General features: G+C 39.6%; 1 protein-coding gene across 29 annotated transcripts in view; it reads right to left on the minus strand.

Annotated features, from left to right (window-relative positions):
* NRXN3 (neurexin 3) overlaps positions 1-20,936 on the minus strand; it is a 970,936-nt gene that overhangs the window by 231,208 nt on the left and 718,792 nt on the right. The gene's annotated exons all lie outside the window — the stretch shown is intronic.

Raw genomic sequence — 20,936 nt, forward strand, 5'->3', positions numbered from 1 at the left:
GACCCTAGGATATGATTTGTGGAAGTTCTGAACAGTCACAGCTAAAACTAAAAGCAACAGGAGCTTTGTTTGAATACATGAAATGCCATCCTGTGCTAAAACAGTTTCATAAGGATAGTAAATTTGTCCCCAAATCCATGGACGCTCTTTAAAAAATTCCTAGCCCTCATAACAATCTTCCAATACAATTGTGTGGTGTGCACTGGTGGTGACAATAGAGATGAATATGCAGTGGTAACGAGTAAGGGCTTCGCTCATTGGAGTAAGAATATACTTGTGCCCTTGCAAACGTATCAGTATTTTCTGTCTGATGACCAGTATTTCATACTGATTAAACCATTTTACTAACGAAGAACATTTGAGTATCAGTCTATAATGTTGTATTAATAATTTACAAACAGGAACAAACTTTATCCCAAACACGTGACAGTCTCCATAAAACTAAACTAGACTGTAACAACAAATAGCATTACATCAGTATTCAAAGATAGTGGATCTCAACAGTGCTCTGTGATGTCTCACAGAACCACCTTGCATCATGCTCCTAAGTCAATAATGATGGCAATGGCACAGTACGTATGAGACTGAACTCTAATGTTGAATCAATAATCGCTATGCCAGGTCGTGGCACTCCATCAGTCTGAGACAGTTTTGCATTATGATGTTGCATCAACTTGCATAATACTGCAAGGTCACTTTGCAGCAGTTTAGTGGTACTATGCCATGAAGTCGCATGAATATACAGAGATACTTTCCTGTGACAGCAAATTAGTATAGCGGGATACTATAGCACACAGTTGTCACGTATGACATTAATGAGTGGTGACTTGCGTCACAGAGACATTTAATTTTCTCTTTACAGGACAAATTCAGGTGAGGGCAAGTTCTAACTAGGCAAAGTTTTGCTAAAAACAGCAAAGGCACCTCTTTTCCCAAGATTGCCCTTCCACGTTTTATCTCCAGCCTTCATGGACAGCAGGTACTTCGTTCTACTACACTTTTTAACTGCTCAGCCATTTGACTGAATGTGATTGACCTCACTACAACCCGTGGAGAGTAACAAGATTCAAAAGGAAACCACTGTGACAGGGAAATGGCCCAATTATGCTGAGCCTAGCTTTTTCCCTGGCAAAACAGATTCAAAGCATAACACATCAAGACGCATAAGGAGGCAGGCACCCAGTGATTGCTGTCGAAGGAAAAGAACAAAAAGATGGCAATTATTTTAATCATCTTCCAAGAGGTGGCAATAATGTTTCTTATAATTGCAAATAGAAGCAGAAATGTCAATAGTTTCAACCAGCCTTTCTCAGTGAATGGAGCCTGAATCAGCTCTTCGTTTAGGCTACTGAAGCATCAACTATTTCCCATTAAAGTATTCTTGGGTCAGTCTGTTTCGGTCTCACTCAGCTTAGATGGAAGTTGAGAGTAATAATTGCTGTAAATTCACATCACTTTTCTGGGGTGATTTTGTTTTGGTTTGTTGATGTTATTTCCCATGTATATTCCCTTATATTTCTTTATTATTGCTAGTGATGATTGCTGTTAAAGTAGATTTTTCTGATCTCCATTCCATTGGGTTCTATCTTTAAACATAACAGAGGTTTATTTATATCAATAAAATAAAATATAGCAGGGCTGTTTTTAATGAAATGCACAAACAGTCCAGTAAAACTAAATGGCAGCTGGCAGAGCTGTTGCTAGTTCTTTTGCCCTAATTTCAGTGGCACCTAGTAAAAAACATCCAAAGTTACCAGTAGAGCCCCTGCTCCCTCTACAGAGAGTGTTTGTGTGTGTGTGTGGGGGGGGGTACTGTGTTGGAATAAGGGTCTTCTAAGGTTTCAGTTTGAAACTGGAATGCAAGCTAGTCATGGCACTAAAGGTTTAGAATCATTGGATATCCTGAGGTGAAATGGAACCACAGGGATCATCGAGCTCAACTCCTGGCTCTACACAGATCCACCCCAAAATCAGATGATGTGGTTGAGAGTGTTATCCAAACGCCTGCTTCCCTGTGGAGTCTTGTCCAGTGCCTGACTACCCTCTTGTTAAAGAACATTTTCCTGATATCCAGCCTGACCCATCTCCATGACCTTCTCTCAGGTCCTAGTGCTGTCAGGACAGGAGAGAGCAGAGCTCAGCACCTGCCCCTCCGTTCCCCTCATGAGGCCTCCCCTGGGCCTGCTCTGGGCTGAACAAACCAAGTGACCTTAGCCGCTCCTTATGGATCTTCCCCCTAGACCCCTCATCATCTTCATAGCCCTCCTTTGAAGACTCTACAGTAGTTTTATGTCCTTTTCATACTGTGACACCCAAAACTGCACACAGTACTTGAGGTGAGGCTGCTCCAGTGCAGAGCAAGGAGGGATAATCCCTTCCCTCCACTGGTTAGCAATGCCAAGTTTGATGCACCTGAGAATATGACTGGCTCTTCTGGTTGCCAAGGCACACTGTTGGCTCATATTCAACTTGCCATCAACCAAAACGCCCAAGATCCCATTCTGGACGGCTGCTCTTTAGCCTCTCATCACCCTAGTCTGTACCCATTTTCTAGGTTGCCCCATCCCAGGTGCAGAATATGTCACTTGCTCTCGTTAAACTCCATATTGTTGGTGATTGCCTGGCCCTCTAGTTTAATTTGTCAAGATCTCTCTGCAAGGCCTCTCTACACTCAGAGTCAGCAGCTCTTCCCATTAATGATGAGGCTGTGTAAGTCAGGTTGGTGATTTTGAGAGTTTTTTCCAAACTAGGTTACTCTCTGATTCTAGTCAATGTTTTGAGGAATACTCTCCTCAGCCAAAGAACAAAACCCAGCAAAAGAGAGGCCTATGTAATATTCAAAGGCTGGAAAAGTGAGCTTAACTGAAAGGTTTGTGTGCAATATAAGCATGACATTCCCTCTCATGTTGCATATGGAGATCTTGCACACGGATTCCAGGATGAGTCATCTCCTTCCTCCTATCATTTACTCAACTGCTGTAGCATTACAGGTGGACTGATCCAAAAAGCTGATGTAATACAAGTGTGTGTAATGAAGTTGGCACACAACAGTGAATTTTAAATAGCACTTGTCTCAGGCTCCCAGAACTGTGCATAACCTGTAGTTCCCAGCACATCACTTCATCCTTCATTTTGACAGTTCAGTGTATCCCACCCCAAGTGCTTGACCTGAAAATGTAGACACGTTTCAGGTGAAACAGAAGGTTAATTACGAAGGCTGAAGCCATTAAATGAAGGCTATCAAATATTAATCAGTTTGTCCACTCTTCTCTTTTCCCATATCGAAAAGTATTATAAAGACAGTGACTAGTTTTTAGGGTTGATGCCTCTTAGCAACTGTATTATTCTAGTTGTATCATTAGACCTCACAGGTAAAGAAAGTTGAATATATTTTTAGACAGGAGACTTCTTAGAAAAAAATCTATGTGATGCAAAACAGAAGATGAACCCTTCAAAACCTTTCTGATTCTGGCATTGCAGCAGGCTCTGGTCTTGCATCCAACTCACTGAGTTTTGGCCAAAAATGAAGCACCAAACCATGGGGCAGAACAGGTTTTTACATAGGGTCTACATGGTCTATAAAAAATAGCAATATTTGGTGAAGGTTAAAGTGCATCAGTGAAAGCAACATGCACATGCTAAGACAGTAAAGAAACTGTCAGGACATTGCCAGACAGTTATTTTTGACTAATCACAGGCAGCTTTGAAAGATGTCAGAATATTAGCAGCAGAAGTTATCTTCAGAAAGGGAAAACAGAGATTATATTAATTGTCTTCACATATGTGAAATTTATTTCCCTTGAAAAACAAATCCCTCATAGAGGAAAATGTTCAATTAAGTAGTATTAACAGAAACATGTCTTTTCAACAATTTATATTAAGAATTTTATTACCACATTAAAGATGAAACCGTACTCAGGTGTGAAATCATCACTTCTACAATGTGGTCAAATCCTCATCACTTGTTAACAGTAGAGTAGGTGAAAAAGACTCAGAAAATGCAAAACAGAATCTGTGCTGAGTTGAAATGAAGATTACATTGGACTTTTCTGACTTCTGTTGACATTTGGGACTATTTTTACTTCCATTCCCCCGTGTACAAACCCTCAGGAAGGCGTGGCCCATTTTAAATATTAACTTGCACCTTTTTGGCAGATTTTTCAGAAATGCACATATTCAGAAGCATGGGCTAAAATGGTGTGGTGTGCTTCTTCAGGCTAAGGTAAGTCTGTCACAGACAGGATGTTAGTAATACAGAAATATAACAACAAAAACTACCAGGGTTGTTACTGAAACCATATCATTATCAAACCTTCAGACCTAATACTGATTTCAGAGAACTTTCTTAAAATAACATTCTCTTCCTATCAAGAATAATCAAAGTACATTCAGAATGTACAATATCTATTAGTACAATAAAACACCCTTTTACCTTCAATAAGAACTCCTACCACACCCTGAAAATTAATTCCATCTCCTTTGATGGTTTCAAGATTCTTTCAAATCAACAAATAAGTATAGTTATGTTCTGTGGTCTCATCTAAATCAGCACAGAATCTGAGAGTTGTGTTTGCTGTTCACCCTCATAACCACACATTTCCAGGCATACTACCTGCATGTTAATAAACAGCTCTGACATGGAAAGGGAAGCAAGAATCACGAGAAAGGTCATGAGAAAAACAGACAGCATGCGAGACAGTGACAAATCTTTGAAGACTAAGTTTACTGACTATGAGGTGTACACCTTTGGCTATCCTGGCCAAAAAAAAAAACAAAAAAACTTTAGACTCAATGCAGTCTTTAGTGTCAAATTTAGCCAACGTCATATGGGGTGGACTCAGCTCTATCAACAAGAAGATTAACGGATTTCTACCCTCCCATTGCATAAAATTGTGCTGCTAATGTTAGTGGTGGGTTGGCCCTTGTAGCAGTCAAACTTCTACCCAGCCACTCATTTCTCTCCCCCTCAGCAAACAAAGGACAAACAAGGAAGATCTAAAGTAGAAATGCTCATGGAGCAAGATTAGGACAGTTATAGGCATAAAAAGACTCAATTTGGGGAAATCAGTTTATTACCAATTAACATATTTGATTACTGAATTGGTAACTGGAAAACAAAAAAAGACCAAAGTTTAAACACAAAGGGAAAACCTCTCTTTCCTCTTTCCCAGGTTGAACTTCACTCCTGTCCTCTGCCACTGCCTCTACCACAGGTTACACTCAACATAGCTGTGTAAGGGCCAGGGCAGGTGGTTACTGTCAGTACACAGCAGTTTATCTCAGCTGCTCCCACCCTCTCACCCTTTTCCTCTGCTCTGACATGGGGCTCTTCAAAGGCCACACTTCCTTTGGGAATAGCTATCTGCTCCAAAACGGGGTCCTCCATGGGCCTTAGCAGGCACCTTCCCCGCCATGGAGCACCTCCTCCTCTGACTTTGGAGTTTCCTCTGATGTTTATAACTTTCCCCATCCTTCTCTCTCTACAGCATTTTCTACCATTCTTTAAGCACTACCACAGAAGCAACAGCAGACAGGCTATCAGTTGTGGCCATATCCAGCAGTGGGTCTGCTAAACCTGGTGTCTGGCACAGGGCAGCCCCTGGCCTCTCCTTATAGAGCCCATCCCCACAACCCCTCCTGCTGCCAACCCCTCATCATTTACATCCCATTCATGGTTCTAGGTATCAACAACACTACCACATGGTTGCACAATTCCCTCTCTTGCCTCTCCCCATTGACCTTTAGACAAGCTGCATTCATGTCTATGGATGTAGTGCATTTGTGTTTGATTAGTGTAACTGCACAGTGATCTGTCCACTTACACTAGTTTGTAATGCTTCCTCTCATGTCTAGACCTAATTTATACACTGAAGACAGTGCAATTTGACAGTGAAAGGGACCACAGGCTCTTTAGTTGAGGCAATATAAGCCAAGAGTCCCAAAATACCCAGAACTTATTGTCTTCGTTCTGATCTTAAGCCACTGACAAGAACAACTGTTCTCCCTTTCACTCTTCTATTTGGCAAAAACACAGTTCAAGTGAAGACAGGCAACGACACTAATCAGCTCACTAGACAAAGACAGAAAGCAACAACCCCTTCAGAGACCACAGCCCTGCAGATGAACTCATCCCACCCCATGTTCACCTGGTTCCAGAAACGATCAGCCAATTCCAATCAGCAGAAGACACAAAGAATTTGTTGCAGGTGCACTGCAGCCCCCCGCTGCTAACACATCAGTATTAAAAATGACTGACTTATTAAAAAGCACTGAACAATAGTCATCAGCTAAAGCTCTGAGCTCTGACTAGTTCAAACACATTGCTCTGACCTGGCTTTGCCCTGGTGATACAAGCGACCTCCAAGTCCCCCAGACAACTACCTCCATCAGCAGTTCTGGTGAAGGAGCAACACAACTCATCCTCCCAGGAGAAGGGTGGCTTTTGACACAGGAATACAAACAAATTGCAAGAGGCAAGCAGCTTCTATAAGAACCTGAATACAGTGTTCTTGTGTTTTTTTTTTTTTCTTTGGAATCCAAGGAACCATCAATTATTCAGTGACGATTAATGATTAGCATCTAGTGTCACCTTCATGGGTAGGTCCAAATCAGGAGCTTTTCAGTGAGCATTGTGGAACATGTATCATAAGCCAAATTCCCACAGAGCTCCAAGAACCCTAATGGAGAGATCTTGCACCCATAATATCCCTGTTGAAATCAAAACTTGCCTTAACAATAACAACCTCAGCGTATTTAACTCATTTAAAAACTAGAATTTTCTGCTTTTGCTGAAGATTGTGTTTTAGTCATAGCAGTGCGAACCAGAAACCATGTACATGTCACTGCAGCATTATCAATAAGTTTACTGGATTGTCATCAGATCTTCAGTTTCTCTGGTCACAACAACCTGTATCAGATTAAGAGAGTTACATGAAAAACAATATTGAAAGCACTAATACGATATGTAAATGAAGTGGACAGAAGAGCCCACAAGTGTTACTTTTTGCCTATTCCTACATTTTAAAATGCAAAATACTTTCCTGTGCCTCTATAAAGCTATCATTTTCTTGGCTATCACAACCAATTCCATAACCTAATTTTTCAATAAGGAAATCGAATTAATCTGCCAATAGATTGTCCTTGCAATAGGAAGGAGATAGGAGCAGGCCTAGTATGAAATACATTGGGCAGCCACTCCAGGGATGTTAAGACATGGCCAAACTAGATCAATATTGGGTGCACTGCTTCAGAATTGCATGTAACAAGGTATTATCCTCTGTCCCCAAAGAGCAGCAATCATCCTTCAGTGCAGCTGCTCACATTACAAGTGATGTCTTTTCAATTATCTCAAAGGCCAGATTTACCATGCTCTATTCACAAGTTCACAAGCCCATTAATAACCATCTCAGGAATCAAGGCTCCAGACTACGTATCACGTGATTTCCAGTCTGATACAGGTTTTATAAACTGAGCCAACGTGTCAGCTAATGTGTCAAAATGCTTATCATTTCCTGGGCTGACAATAAGAAACCAGAGGACAGCCCATCTCCTTTCTAACTCAGCATTATCATTTAACACAGCTGCCACTGAAAGCTATAAAAATGAGTGATCAAATACAAGAATTATATATACAAAGCATTGAAGTTATGACACATGGCAACACTTTGGAAAGGAACCTAAAGCCTTCAGTTGAGAATGTTCTTTGAATTGATCACACTACTTCTGTAAAAGGATTTTGAAACAAAAGACGTTTGTACGAATGGACGACATCTGCATGCAAATGCACTGAGCTGTGGTGGTTTCACTGATGGCAGCTAAACTCCACCACACCGCTCTCTCACTCCTCCTCTTCAAAAGGAAAGGCTGAGAAAACACAGTGGAAAGAGCTCAAGGCTTCAGATAGGGACAGGGAGATCACTCAGCAATTACCATCACAGGCAGAACAGAACCAGCATGGGGAGATTAATATAATTCATTGCCTATTATTAACAGAGTAGAGCAGTGAGAAAATAAAAGCCAAGTGAAAACACTTTTTCCCACATGCACCCTCTTCTATCTCCTCCAGTCAAGCGGTGCAGGGAAATGGGGGCTGCGGTCAGTCCCTAATGCTTCGTCTCTGCAGCTTCTTCACGGTCACTCTGCCCCTGCTCCCCGTGGGGTCCCTCCCACGGGATGCCGTCCTTCCTGAACTGAGCCTGCGGGGCTGCCCACTGGCAGCAGCTCTTCAAGCACTGCTCCCAGATGGCTCCGTCCCACGGGGTCCATCCCCCAGGAGCAAACTGCTCCAGCACGGGTCCCCCACGGGTGGGGGCAGCTCCCCCCAGATCTCCTGCTCCCCCGTGGGCTCCTCTCCATGGGCTGCAGCTCCTGCCCGGGGCCTTCTTCTGCGGGGGCTCTCCATGGGCCGCAGCCTCCTCCAGGCCACATCCACCTGCTCCACCGGGGGCTCCTCCACCCATGGGGGGGCTGCAGCATGGAGATCTGCTCCATGCGGGACCCATGGGCTGCAGGGGGACAGCCTGCTCCACCAGGGGCCTCTCCACAGGCCGCAGGGGAACTGCTGCTGCGTGCCTGGAGCACCTCCTGCCCTCCTGCTGCACTGATCTTGATGGCTGCAGGGCTGTTCGCCACTCCTCACTCTCCCAGCTGCTTTTTGCAGAGCAGTCCTTTTCCCTTTCTTAAATCTGCTCTCCCAGAAGTGCAACCAGTGTTGCTCACTGACTTGGCTCCAGCCAGCAGTGAGCCAGTCCCTTTTGCAGGTGACTAGAACTGGCTCTGATCTGACACGGGGCAGATTTTGGACTCTTCTCCCAGAAAACACCACTGCACCATCCCTTCTACCAGAACCTTCCATGTACATATAAGCTTGATACACCTACACAGCCAAGCTCAGAACTAAATGTACAGCTCTGACACCCAAAGTAACCAGCACAGACCCAATTTGGGTCTTTGGTTTGAGCATCCTGTTCTAGCAGGAGGCATCCCTGCTTATGGTAGGGGGGTTGGACCTAGATGATCTTTTAAGGTCCCTTCCAACCCAAACCATTCTGTGATTCTATAACAAAGCAGCAACGCTTATCTGGTACTGTGTTTGAGTAAGTCTTGAACACAGCTGAATAGTTCAGCTGCAGAAGCAATAAAGTTTGTCTATAGCTGCAGATTGCAGACTTCTATGTTTGAATGAATATTAGCCCCGGGATATCTTGATGCCCCACTGTGCTATACAGATAGCCCAGAAAAGCCTGAAGGGGAATTGAGGGGGAGCCACTGATAGAAAGCACAGGCAATAAAATTACTTTCCATAAATGCAGCTGATGGATGAAGATCAAAAACAGAGAGGAGCTGAATGACAATATTGGCACAAAAGAAACCAAGATTAAAATGACATATATGAAGGCAAATAGATTGGAAAATAAGTTAAACTTTAAGATCATTGGGGGGAAAAAAAAAAAGTTTTTTAGAACAGCATTTCAAGAGAAATAGCAGAAAGGGAAAATCAGAAGGGATGAAGTAAATCTGATAAGGCCAGATAAGAGGAAGGTGTGGTACAGTCACCATCAAGTATAGGGGGGCTAAACTTGATGATCTATCTAGGTCCCTCCATGAATCTATCTAGGTCCCTACATTGTTAAATTAAGATGCACAGCCACCATCTTAAAAAACTTCATCCATCTGCAAAGCTCCAAAAGTAAATGATATTTTTCCCTATCAGAAAGCCAGTAAATGTTTCTTACACAAGAAACAAAATCTGATCAGAACACAAACCAATAAGGGTTTTAAAATCAGTTTCAAGCAAAACAGTTCAGACTATCTTGTATTACAGAACTGTGTGTCTTCTTCTTACAGACTCCAATCAAAGTGGAGATCATTTCATTTAAAAACATTAAGGTAATTCACAGTAACCATTATAGAAGAGCTACATTTAATTTGGCTCCCCACAGGTTAAGATTTAAAGAATTATGAATGAGTAACCACAACCAAGTGCTCTTCTGCACAGAAACAGAGGACAGAAGACAAGAACACACTGCAAGGGCTTGAAACAAACAAACAAACAAACAAACACACCACACAAAGAGTAAGAAATAAAGAAGTCTCACATAAGGACACATTCTTTGAAACAAATACAAAAAGAGAATTATTCAGTATCGCAAGAGAACAGTCAGCACAGCTAGATTTTACCATATCACAGGAAACACAACAATGGACATTGTTGTGTTACCTCTCCGCATAACACAACAATGGACTAAAATTGTTCTCTTAAACCCCTCCCAATATCATAAGGCTATAAAAACAAGTTAGGTCTTAGTGGTAATTGAATGGGATAGTTCTATAAAAGAACTATCTGTAGTGAGGTGCTGACAGTCTCACACTCCCCATGACGTTGGAAACTGTTGAGTATAAACGTATACACTCAGCATGAGCAGACTTCCTTGTTTAAATGACCGTTCCTGCCCCAACTCTTCAGTACACCCGTATAGTACCATCCATAAAACAGGACCTGTAGGGAAGCCTTCTCTCCCTTGGAACCCCTCTAGCTGCACAACTTTAATACTGTTCAGCACGTCTTCAACTCTTTTGAAGTGCTGCCTAACTCGTTACCTGAGCAAGTCCACCAGTTACCACAGAAAGGCTGCGTCGACCTCTCATGTTTCAGAGATGCATTTACTTCTATCTGAAGTGTTGCAGCATGTCCAGCCCACCTAAGTATGCCAAAAGATCATTCTACAGTGAGGGCCCTACTCTCTAAATGTACTTGGATTACAATATACTACCTACAAAAAGATAACCTACCAAAAATAAGAATGTTTGTAAAAACTTAATGCATCCAAAGCAGTGTCCAAGAAAAAGTAGATCCTGCTCCCCTTAAAGAAGGGGAAATGCCTGTGACGTTTGAGTCTCTTTACTATCTCTAGTATAAATTGCATACAAGAAGCATAATATGGTTCTCCACAGAAATGAATAATCCCATCGTCTCTTTAAGGTTGAGCAGCATCACACTAAAGAGTTTTACACAATCCAAAAGCTGAAATCCTGCACGTTATTGGTCTCTGATAAGATTGCCTGAAAATAATAGGAGAAACATGATAAAATAGCAGAAGTAGCTTGAGTATAAGGTATTTTTCTTTATCATACTGAATGATTTCTATTATTCAGCTTCTATGAACTGCACTCCTGACATCAGTAATTGACAAGAATAAAGGATAAACTAAAACAGGAACTGTGTGCACTCAAAGTAAGTTTGGACCTTCCAAGTTAGTAATGTACTTGGTTATCACATACAGGCAAAATTCTCAGCTGATTCTTTACATTGGCCCAAATTATACCAGTTATGAGGCAGTCTCTGTAGGCTGAAAATTGCTTAAAGCACCAAGAATTTAAATGTAGCAGAAAAAAAAAAAAAAAAGGCGAAGAAGTTTAAGAGAGCTTTCACACTACATAAGATTTACTTCAACGGTGTTTCAGACTGTGTTTGCAGTCTCCCCCATCCTACTTCTTTTGCATAAGGAGATGGAAGAGGAAAATGCCTGTATCATGTATTTAACATAAAAGCTTTTCAAACCAGCAGGAAGCTCTCAGTTCAATCATGCTTTATGTACTGAAAGGTTAACTAATGGGAGAAGCTTATTAGCACAAATAATACCACTTCAGCCTACAATCCCAACAACACACAAGCTAAGCAAGTTCAGGACCCATTGCATTTAAATGGAAACTGAGAGAAAAAAAACACCATACACCACCTCCTGCCATAAAAGTGGGGCACCTGTTGGGGTCCTCATATGTTGCGGGCAACAGCAGTAGTTCCAAAGACACTACCTCTCCCTGGCAGTTGGTACTGAACCACTCTTTCAGGGCAGACAAGGAAGCACTGGGAGACCTTACTGTTTTAAGAACAGATGATCATTTAGAGCATACCCCCTCCGATTCTGATGCTATAGCTTTTGTTACATCATTTAATCTCAGTTTTCTCATTCTGTTAGGACGTTCATGTGTACCTTTCAAAGGGATATTGAGATATATCATGATTGTATAGATCTTTTAATGTGAAATGCATACATGTATGTTTTAACCATTATAACAACAGTTACAAGAACTGTTTTGAATAAAAAACTGTACCCCTCTCTTGCAAACTCAGAGAATATTTAATGAATAAGCTTGCAGGAACTTAGATGCTGGAGTTCTAGCAGAACTCTAGTTCTGTATCCTTCTCTCCTCTAAATTATCTCTGCATTGTCTTTTTAGAATGGAAAAAGCAGCATCTTCGTTTCCCATGTAAAACTTTGCAGGATTACTCTTTCATGTTGTACAGAAAAGGGGATTTTTACCCCAGAACCAGCTGTACGTCATTGATCAAGTTGTCTTTTCTCTGCATTATATTTTGAAAACCTCAAAAATTAAAATAATTTTATAAACATGTACATGTTGTTTGGACTAGATAAGACATACATTTTGCTAGTACTATTCAGTAATATGTTTTTCATCTAAGATGTTCTTCCTAGAGGCTTAATAGAGAAACAATTCATTTTGCTGTAACTGATGTAGTACCAAGCAGTTGTTAACCTTTGATGAGAAGGTTACATCAGATACCAAGTCAGGGGTAAATTAAACTGACGATTGCCCTTGTTTAATTGCTTTTGAGTAGTACTTGGTATGTTTGAATACACAGTGAGTTATTACCGTACCCTGCTGCTATCCATTAACACCAAGATCAAGAATTTTATTTTACTTTTTAGATGCAACCATAGAGAAGGTGATAAAGGCTTTAATTACAAACAGATTTAATTTAGAATCTATTAGTGCAACTTATCCATGCATACAGAAGGAAGATGTGTTGGTCTGAACAAACTTGTAGGTTCGGTGCTTCTTATAAAGAAAAATACAGAGACTGCCAGTTGGTAGTATAAAGTCTACAAATATAAGAGATGAACACTAAAAGACTCAGACTTAACTCCTTCAGGTGTTTGATATTTCAAGAAAATAACTTCACTGGAGCTTGTCTGTGTTTCTTTTTATTTTTTGAGCCTGCTGAACAAATGAACAAAAAACCCAAACCCACCTTTTCACTACCTCGTATTTAATTCTCCAGAAAAACAACAGCAACAAAAATGTTAAGAGGCAAAATCTCTATTTTCTCAGCATCAGAAAGAGTCCCAATATTTCCTGGTTTACTCAGTCACTGACAGTGCTCCAAAATGTGAAGATTCCAATTAGTTGAGAAATACTAAAAAAAAGTACTGCAAAGCAGTAAAGGCAGTTCAGCTCAAGTTATACTAAAATTATAATACATCAAAGCCTTAGATGAAGTATTCTACAAATATTATAATCACAGGAGATGCTAAAACAAATATTAAGCAAAACACAGTATGTTTATATAGTGTACAAGCAATAACATAACATTTATTGTCATATAGGGTCTTTGTGTAGATACTATGGAAGGCTCTGAGAACTGATCATTTAACAGCTCTCAGTGATTTAAAGAACCACAGCAGAGCCCCAAACAGATATTCACAAATTAAACAGGTTTCAAAAGCTTCATTTTCAACAGAAACTATATATTCAGGGATGAATCTTTCTCTCAACAGCAATCGCATTAAGATTTTTGCTGCTAATTAGGAGCATATTTTTTATTTCTGCACTTACACTGAAGCACTAGGGTCTGGCTTTGCTAGATATACAACACTAAAATGAGCAGATTTGTATTTGGGGAGAAAAGTAAAAAGCTGTTTGTTCCGTCCTCTACACCAAATGACAATCTTATGAGTAGAAGCCAGTTTCCTTGATGAAACACACAATGATGTGTTAAAGCACAACAAAGCCCTCTCTTTTTATGGAAAAATGAGCAAAGATAGTGCATTTAGTTATCCATATCTTTAAGGAAGGTTTCACAAAATTACTTATGTAATTTGCCATTGATTCTTCCTCTCTATTCTCCAATTCTTAATTTTCCACTCTCCATTGTCCACCAGAAGTCAACCAGGCTGCGGAACTGAAGCCCTAAAATTATATTCAGACTTGTAGCTCTAATTAGGTTAATCTGCGGTAACTTGCCCATTACCATAACTTGCCCATTCATGCTAACATATCCCTTCCAGCTCTTTCTACTGTATCTCACATCAGCTTCACAACCTTCAGTAACAGTGAAAGCACTAAGATCTACACATAAACTGTTTCTGAGAGGGGAATTAATGAGTCTCTGTATCAAAGCACTGAGCTTCCATGCTGCCTGAGTGCAACCAGGGATCTAAAATCTATCATCTTTAGCCGCAGGACATCAGTGTGCTATTTCCTGCACTATTGCATTCAGCTACATACATTCATTCATACACCTGGTGCAGCCACTGGCAACAAAACAGGGACTGAACCTCAAAAGGTCATCAGGATAACTTGATGAGGCATACTGACAAGCTGTGGCAGCCATAAACAGGCATACCGGGGTGGGAAGCTCCTTAACCTTCAAAGGTTTACTCTCAACTCCTGTTCTGCTACCAGAGACACCTTCCTGCAAGCTAGTAGGTAACAACAGAGGGACCGTTCCTATGCATAATGTGAACCAGTTCAAATAAATTAGAAGTGGATTTTAATCAACTTCTCAAAATAAAAGCAGAAGTAACAGCAGCACGTTTTGAAGTTGAAGGTCAATTTTTCTTTCCTCCAATTAGTTTTCCTTTACTATCTTGTCTGTGCTCTAGGGAATAATCAATGCAGCATGCACAAGTACATGGGACTTAGTAGACCCAAAGAGTTTAGAGGAAGACAGGATAAGGCTGAGGACGTTTTGGGACAGTATCCTTAAGTGTTTAAATAAAACAGTTCCATAAAAAAGATCAGAACTGCTGGTGATTTTGCACTAGCAGACAAAACAGACACTGATGTGTATACCTAAAATTTGAAGCTCATTCAGATATAGCTTCTCAAGCAGACTGATGATGCTGAAGTCTAACGTGTTTAACTTCTTTACTGAAAGGGTTGTGAGGCATTGAAATGGGCTGCTCAGGGAAGTGGTGGAGTCACCATTCCTGGAGGTCTTTAAAAAATGTTTAGATGTAGTGCTTAGTGATATGGTTTAGTGGAGGACTGGTTAGTGTTAGGTCAGAGGTTGGACTGTATGATCTTGAGGTCTCTTCCAACCTAGAAATTCTGTGACTGCCATGTCTTTTTCATTCAATAAGACTGACATAACTGGCAAGCAGTTACGCTCTGTTTTTTGTGCACATGATCTGGGTATACATGCCTCTTTGTACAGTTAAATATTTTCAAAGTACTCAGTAAGGAAACTGAGACCTTTTTCCAGGTAAAAATTACATCTATCAGGCTGACCCTGGTGAGCACAAATTACAAAGCTGGTCTCTGCTGATGTTACATATACTTTTTCCAACTCTTTTTCTCAGTAAGTTCCAATTTTGTGTGTCATCTTAGGATGCTGTCTAATAATGGGAAAAGGTACTTCAACTCAGATGTGGACACACCACCTTTAAGAACTTCAGGAACATTTAGCTGCTGTCGCGTCTCCTGTACCTACATTTCTGTTTTCATTTGATCCGAAAGAAATAAAAACAACCTAAGTTTTCAGGGCCAGGTTTAAAGTAATCTATTTTCTTTAGTTGACAACAGGTTTATGAGTTCATTGAGATTTGTCTTTAAAATTACCCTAAAGTCTAATGTGTAAGTTAATTATCTCCAGACAAGCATCTCCAATAATAAATCATGCCCACTGAGCATGTCATCATAGACATAAAAAACAATTATGATTTGTATGAAATACCACAAAATTCATCCCTACATCATGTACCACACCTCGTTACACAGAGACAGCAAATGATTTGCATCTCAACAAAATGCCTGTTATGCCTTTGAATAGGCTTTTTTATGTGAAGTAGATATCCACATTACACATACATTGGTCTTCTACTCGATTTCTGAGCTTTTAGTATTTAAGTGATTCATTAATATTATTTTTCTCTCTTCCCCCTTGTTCAGATGAATCATAACACTGGACAGTCTTAAATCCTCTTGCAAACAAGTTCAAGTAAATTAGGAATTTACCAGTCATTAACAGAAAGTTATTTTCCTCTCTCAAGAGAAGTAGTAACTGACTGTGTAGATGATGTTAATCTCTCTCAATGGTGATTAATACAGATGCACTTAAATCATCTGCGATCAACATAAAGAAATAGAGTGTAATTAACAGTCAAGTCTCATCTGAAAATTACTGCCATCTAAGCAAAAAAGAAGATGTGACTTACAATTTAGTTTCAGCAATAATTATAGAGAGGAGGTAGACACTTGTGATGCATTCTGTGTGATCCTCAGAACACGTCTGCAATGCTCAACAAGCATAACAGAGTCTAAGTTACCCATTGTTGCTAAGGATCAATACACCCATCCCCACCCTTACTGTGGCAGCACACTACATGGTCCACGCGGATAACTTGAAGAGTTTATAAACTACAGTTACACGTTTATAAAAATATATGTGAAGTGAGAGAAACTCCACTGAATCTTCATACACTAACATAAATTATAACCGCTCTGACTCCTTCGTTCAGCTCATATGCCACCTTGTCTGTAAGGTTAGCAGTCAAGCTTTTGCGTCTTTATGCATATGTTAATCCCCAGGTTGCACCAATTCAGAAGTAAGCACCAGAGAACTCACTTTTAACAGAAAGCTGCATTCAGATAGGTTTTATATATGAATAGTTACAGAAGACCTGCAGAGTACACCTTCAGATAGGTTGCTGGGTTTTGTCTTGGTTTAAAGTGTCTTCAGGTTTTTTTTGTTTGTTTGGTTTTGTTTTGTTAGACTTTCCAAGGATCCAGACAATATAATCTTTTGCTTGAAAACTCATTCTAATCCCCTCCCTTAACCAGTAGATGGGTCCAGCTGTTCTCATGCACCAGTTGCTTCACTTCATAAGTTGTACAAATACCCATTACAGAAGACATTGCCTCCTGTATCTAACCAGTCAGTAAACAACTCCTTGCTTCACTGAAGAAGGCCCTGCCCCACCTTACCTTTTGGTGATCCGTTGGCATGCTTCAGTATAAAACATCTATCTCTGAATTTAAATTTAAACAAATGATGAGACCTTACAGGTTAGTATTAAGCAGGAGAAATATACACAGGCCATTACTGATTCTTGAATGAAAAGAGAAATGATAAGCATTAAGCCTCAAGTGATAACACCTTTTGGAATACTAATATTCAATCACTTTTGGTATGCTGTAAGAACTGTATCAAGCAAAGACTTATTTTATACTGGTTTAAAGCTTGGGAAGGCAAGAACAACAACACTATACTGAACTCTTATCACTAGAAGTGAGATTAAGATACGGTGAAGTTTTTGTATTCACAGTAATTAATTTATTCCTACATTAAGTCTGAGTTGGTTAAAAAAAGGAAGCCTAACACAGTGAAACATGCACTTTAAAAGAAAACAGTAATCATAAGGATAATGAAAGTAGCTAAAAAAAAAAAGAAACACGAAAGGAAACTGAAGCACATAACTTCTTTTTTCCTCCCCTCTCCTCTCCACATGATTTACAGCCTCTACAGACCTAACATCTGGAAAATGAAGCAAGCTACTCTCAAGTAAACCCCCTTCTTTCTACTTGCTTGAGTATATAAACATAACTCTCAGAAAAGAAAAACACCAATTGCTATTATTATTATTATTTTACCAACATTTATCATTTCTGCCTAGTCCTCAAGATACTCAGCTCATCATACACCTTCCGTGGTTATTCTTCTCCTTATTCCAACTTTTTTTTTGTGTGTGTTACTGCTTCTGTCTCTTCTCAGATGACATACCTCAGCTGGGCACTGCAATTTTGTAGAGAATCTCCAGGGGACTTTTAGCAAAGAGGAGCCAGAGAACCCCCTTGAGCCATAAACCCAAACACAGACTTTGGCCAATCAGTACAGGGTAAGAGTCTTTCCAATAACTGAAGAATGAATTTAGCAGAACATACACCTACATTTTCTTCCTTGTCTGCAGATTCTCATTTAGCAATGTCCTCTTTAACTTGGGGAAAACTTTTTCTTCATATCTATCACTTGAGAATCAGAATGTTTTATATCAAATCCTGTAGCCTTCATTTGCCACCTGGTGCTAAGTGATAGATATTCATTAACATAATGATTACTTAAGCAGTGTTTCTTCCAAAATCACTAGCATTTTTTCTTCGACTTAATTGCTTGTAGAAAGTAAACTCTAAGAAATTGGAGTACTCTTACTACCAAGCCTTACTCGTCTTAGAAGACCAGCCTGAGGAACCAGAGGTAAGATGACAGTTGACAAACAAACAAAAATTTAGAGCTGCAAAATAAAACAGCAGCATGCATGGGTAGATGATTTGTCTCTCTGTAGTCATCAACAGAACGATATTCATTATAACCTGCAGCTGTTTTCCTCTCCGGGTTTGTTCTCTGTAAAGATTTTTGCATGTTGTAAAACCACAAAGTAGGAGGTGTGGTAGTATAAGGTGAATGATAGTATAGAAACATGCAACCATAAGTGAAATCTGCAGTCTTTTAACCACCCATTCATTGTAGAACGCAATTTTCTGGTACATGTTTGGACTTCATTCTTTGAATGAATTATAAGGAAAATAAAAATCTTATAAGAAAGGATCTGATATTGTAAGAACACTTTCAACCCACATGCTACAGTCAGTTCTGTTCACAGAAATACCTCATGCTTCATATACAACATTGATCTGGAAGGTATGCCATGTATTTTCCCAGGGCTGCCAACCTATACCTCATTGTAAATCAGGAGAGAAAATAGTCTGAGGTTCTAATTTTTCCTCGTATAAAACAGATACCTTAGCTAATGAATTTCCACAATGTCTCGAAGACTCTTAATTAGAAAATGAATCCAAACAGAACAACCATAAATTAAACAAGCACATATGTAAGTCTTTCCTAAAGATATCTTTTTTTTTCCCCACTTTTAACCTCTTACAAATCAAAAGAGATTATAATGAATGCTCCAGAACATACATGGTGTTCAAAATACATGGAAGCTATTAAAACGTCTCCTCAGAGCACAAGCCCCATTCACAACCTTAAAAATGGTATCAGATCTTGATAAACCATAGGCCATACAACGAATTTTGTATTAAATTTTAATCTAGTGATGCACAGTAGAAAATAATGATCACCAAATTGCTTTTGTGACCAGTTATCACCAACAGAGTACTCAGGGAAGAGCAAGAAGGCCCAAATTCAGTGGATAGCATCCTTAAAAAATAAATAAGAGTGACTGGAATACCCAGAAAAGTCCCCAAAGAAGAGACCTCCCTAGCATTCATCCAGAAAAGTTTATCATTTTTTTAAAAACAAAGCAACACAATTGCTCCTGAAAATTCAAGTTATTAAACACATATTAAATGAGTTACCTTAACATCGTTTTGCCTGTTTTAATACCTGTTTTAACTCTTCTTCCTATAGCTTGCTTTATGGTTTAACCAATTACCTTTTAAAGTTCTATTTAATTATCAGTTTAATAACCTTTTGTAACTGTCAGGATATACAAATATATTTCTCCTATACTTTTTATCATCATTTGATCCATCGCCTTGTTTCTTTCAACACAGAAAAAAATGCCTAATGGAAGAACAAGGCTTTGAAAAAAGGAAGACGGACAGCATCTTCGAACATGACAGCACACAGCATGTGGTAGATTTCAGTTAGTCAAAAAGACTGATCTCATGGAAAGCTTGCATATATTTTGCAAAGTAAGAGGTCATATCGTCTCGCATTTAAAGTGTCATTTCAAAAGGCTATTGTTGGTGATAGACATGATAAGCAGTAATAACAAGCCCAAGAGAGCACCGTAACTTAGCTTTGGATACTCACAAATATAAGACAAATGCTCCTAAGTCCATCCTGACCACAAAAGGGAAACTGAAGTTCAACTAGTTCTCTATTTGCTGCTAGTGAACATCTTCAGGCATAAAATTAGCCAAACTACACCACAAACAGTCAAAAGAACTTTTAGCACTAATAGCAACTGCAATTAATAGCTTAGATTTACATATCTGATGTCTGTAGATATCAGATAATGTTAGAAAAAAGTCAAAAAAAGTTCTGTTGAACTCATTCATAAGAAAAGAGTTGATAATATTCAAAACCATGTTATAGAGAAAGACTATGTGCCTTCATTATTACTTCTGAGAAATCCCATTTTGGTACTTGTGTACATATCCCCTCTTCCTTCCACTGAGCACCACCAAGAAGAGCCTAACTTCAATTTCCCCTATTAACGTCCCAGAAGGCAACCAAAAGCAATGAGATCCCATCTTAGACTACTCTTCCTAAGACTGAATAAATTCATATATCTGTACTTCTCCTCACATGTTCTCCAGTTACTTGATAGCATTTTACAAACATGTTTTAATACAACAACTGAAGAATACATAGTGGCTTGTTCAATTATGTCCAACCATTTATGCTTAACATGAGTTATGGAATTCTAACCCATTAGGCTTAACATTCATATTGACAGTATCTTCTGCTTTTTAGCCTTTTTGTTGTTGTTTTTTAATGTTTGCTTTGAGAAAGCAAGAAAAAAGGGTATGGGAAAAAAAATAGAGTGCCAGGATTTTTAAAATGCTGGCAATGAGGGCTAGCCTTAACCCTTGCTTCAGAGTCACCCTGCCATACACCAAGTGCTTCCAGAAGACTCCAAACATTGTAAATTCTTCTGTAACTCAGCATCAGACTAAGACTGTCAGTCATTCACATCAGGTCTGCATACTGGACCCTGACATTCCTCATGCTTACTTATACTTTCTCTAGGTTCCAGTGAAATGTCAACAACTCCCCAGCTCATTCAAATCCTGCAAATGTCACATCCCTCTTCCACTATGAATTGATGCATAAGACACGGCAAACAAGAGCATTAAGCAATACAACCAGCTTCTACCTCTAGTAA

The sequence above is a fragment of the Anas acuta genome, chromosome 5 (genome assembly GCF_963932015.1).
Source record: "Anas acuta chromosome 5, bAnaAcu1.1, whole genome shotgun sequence".
NCBI classification, from domain to species: domain Eukaryota; kingdom Metazoa; phylum Chordata; class Aves; order Anseriformes; family Anatidae; genus Anas; species Anas acuta.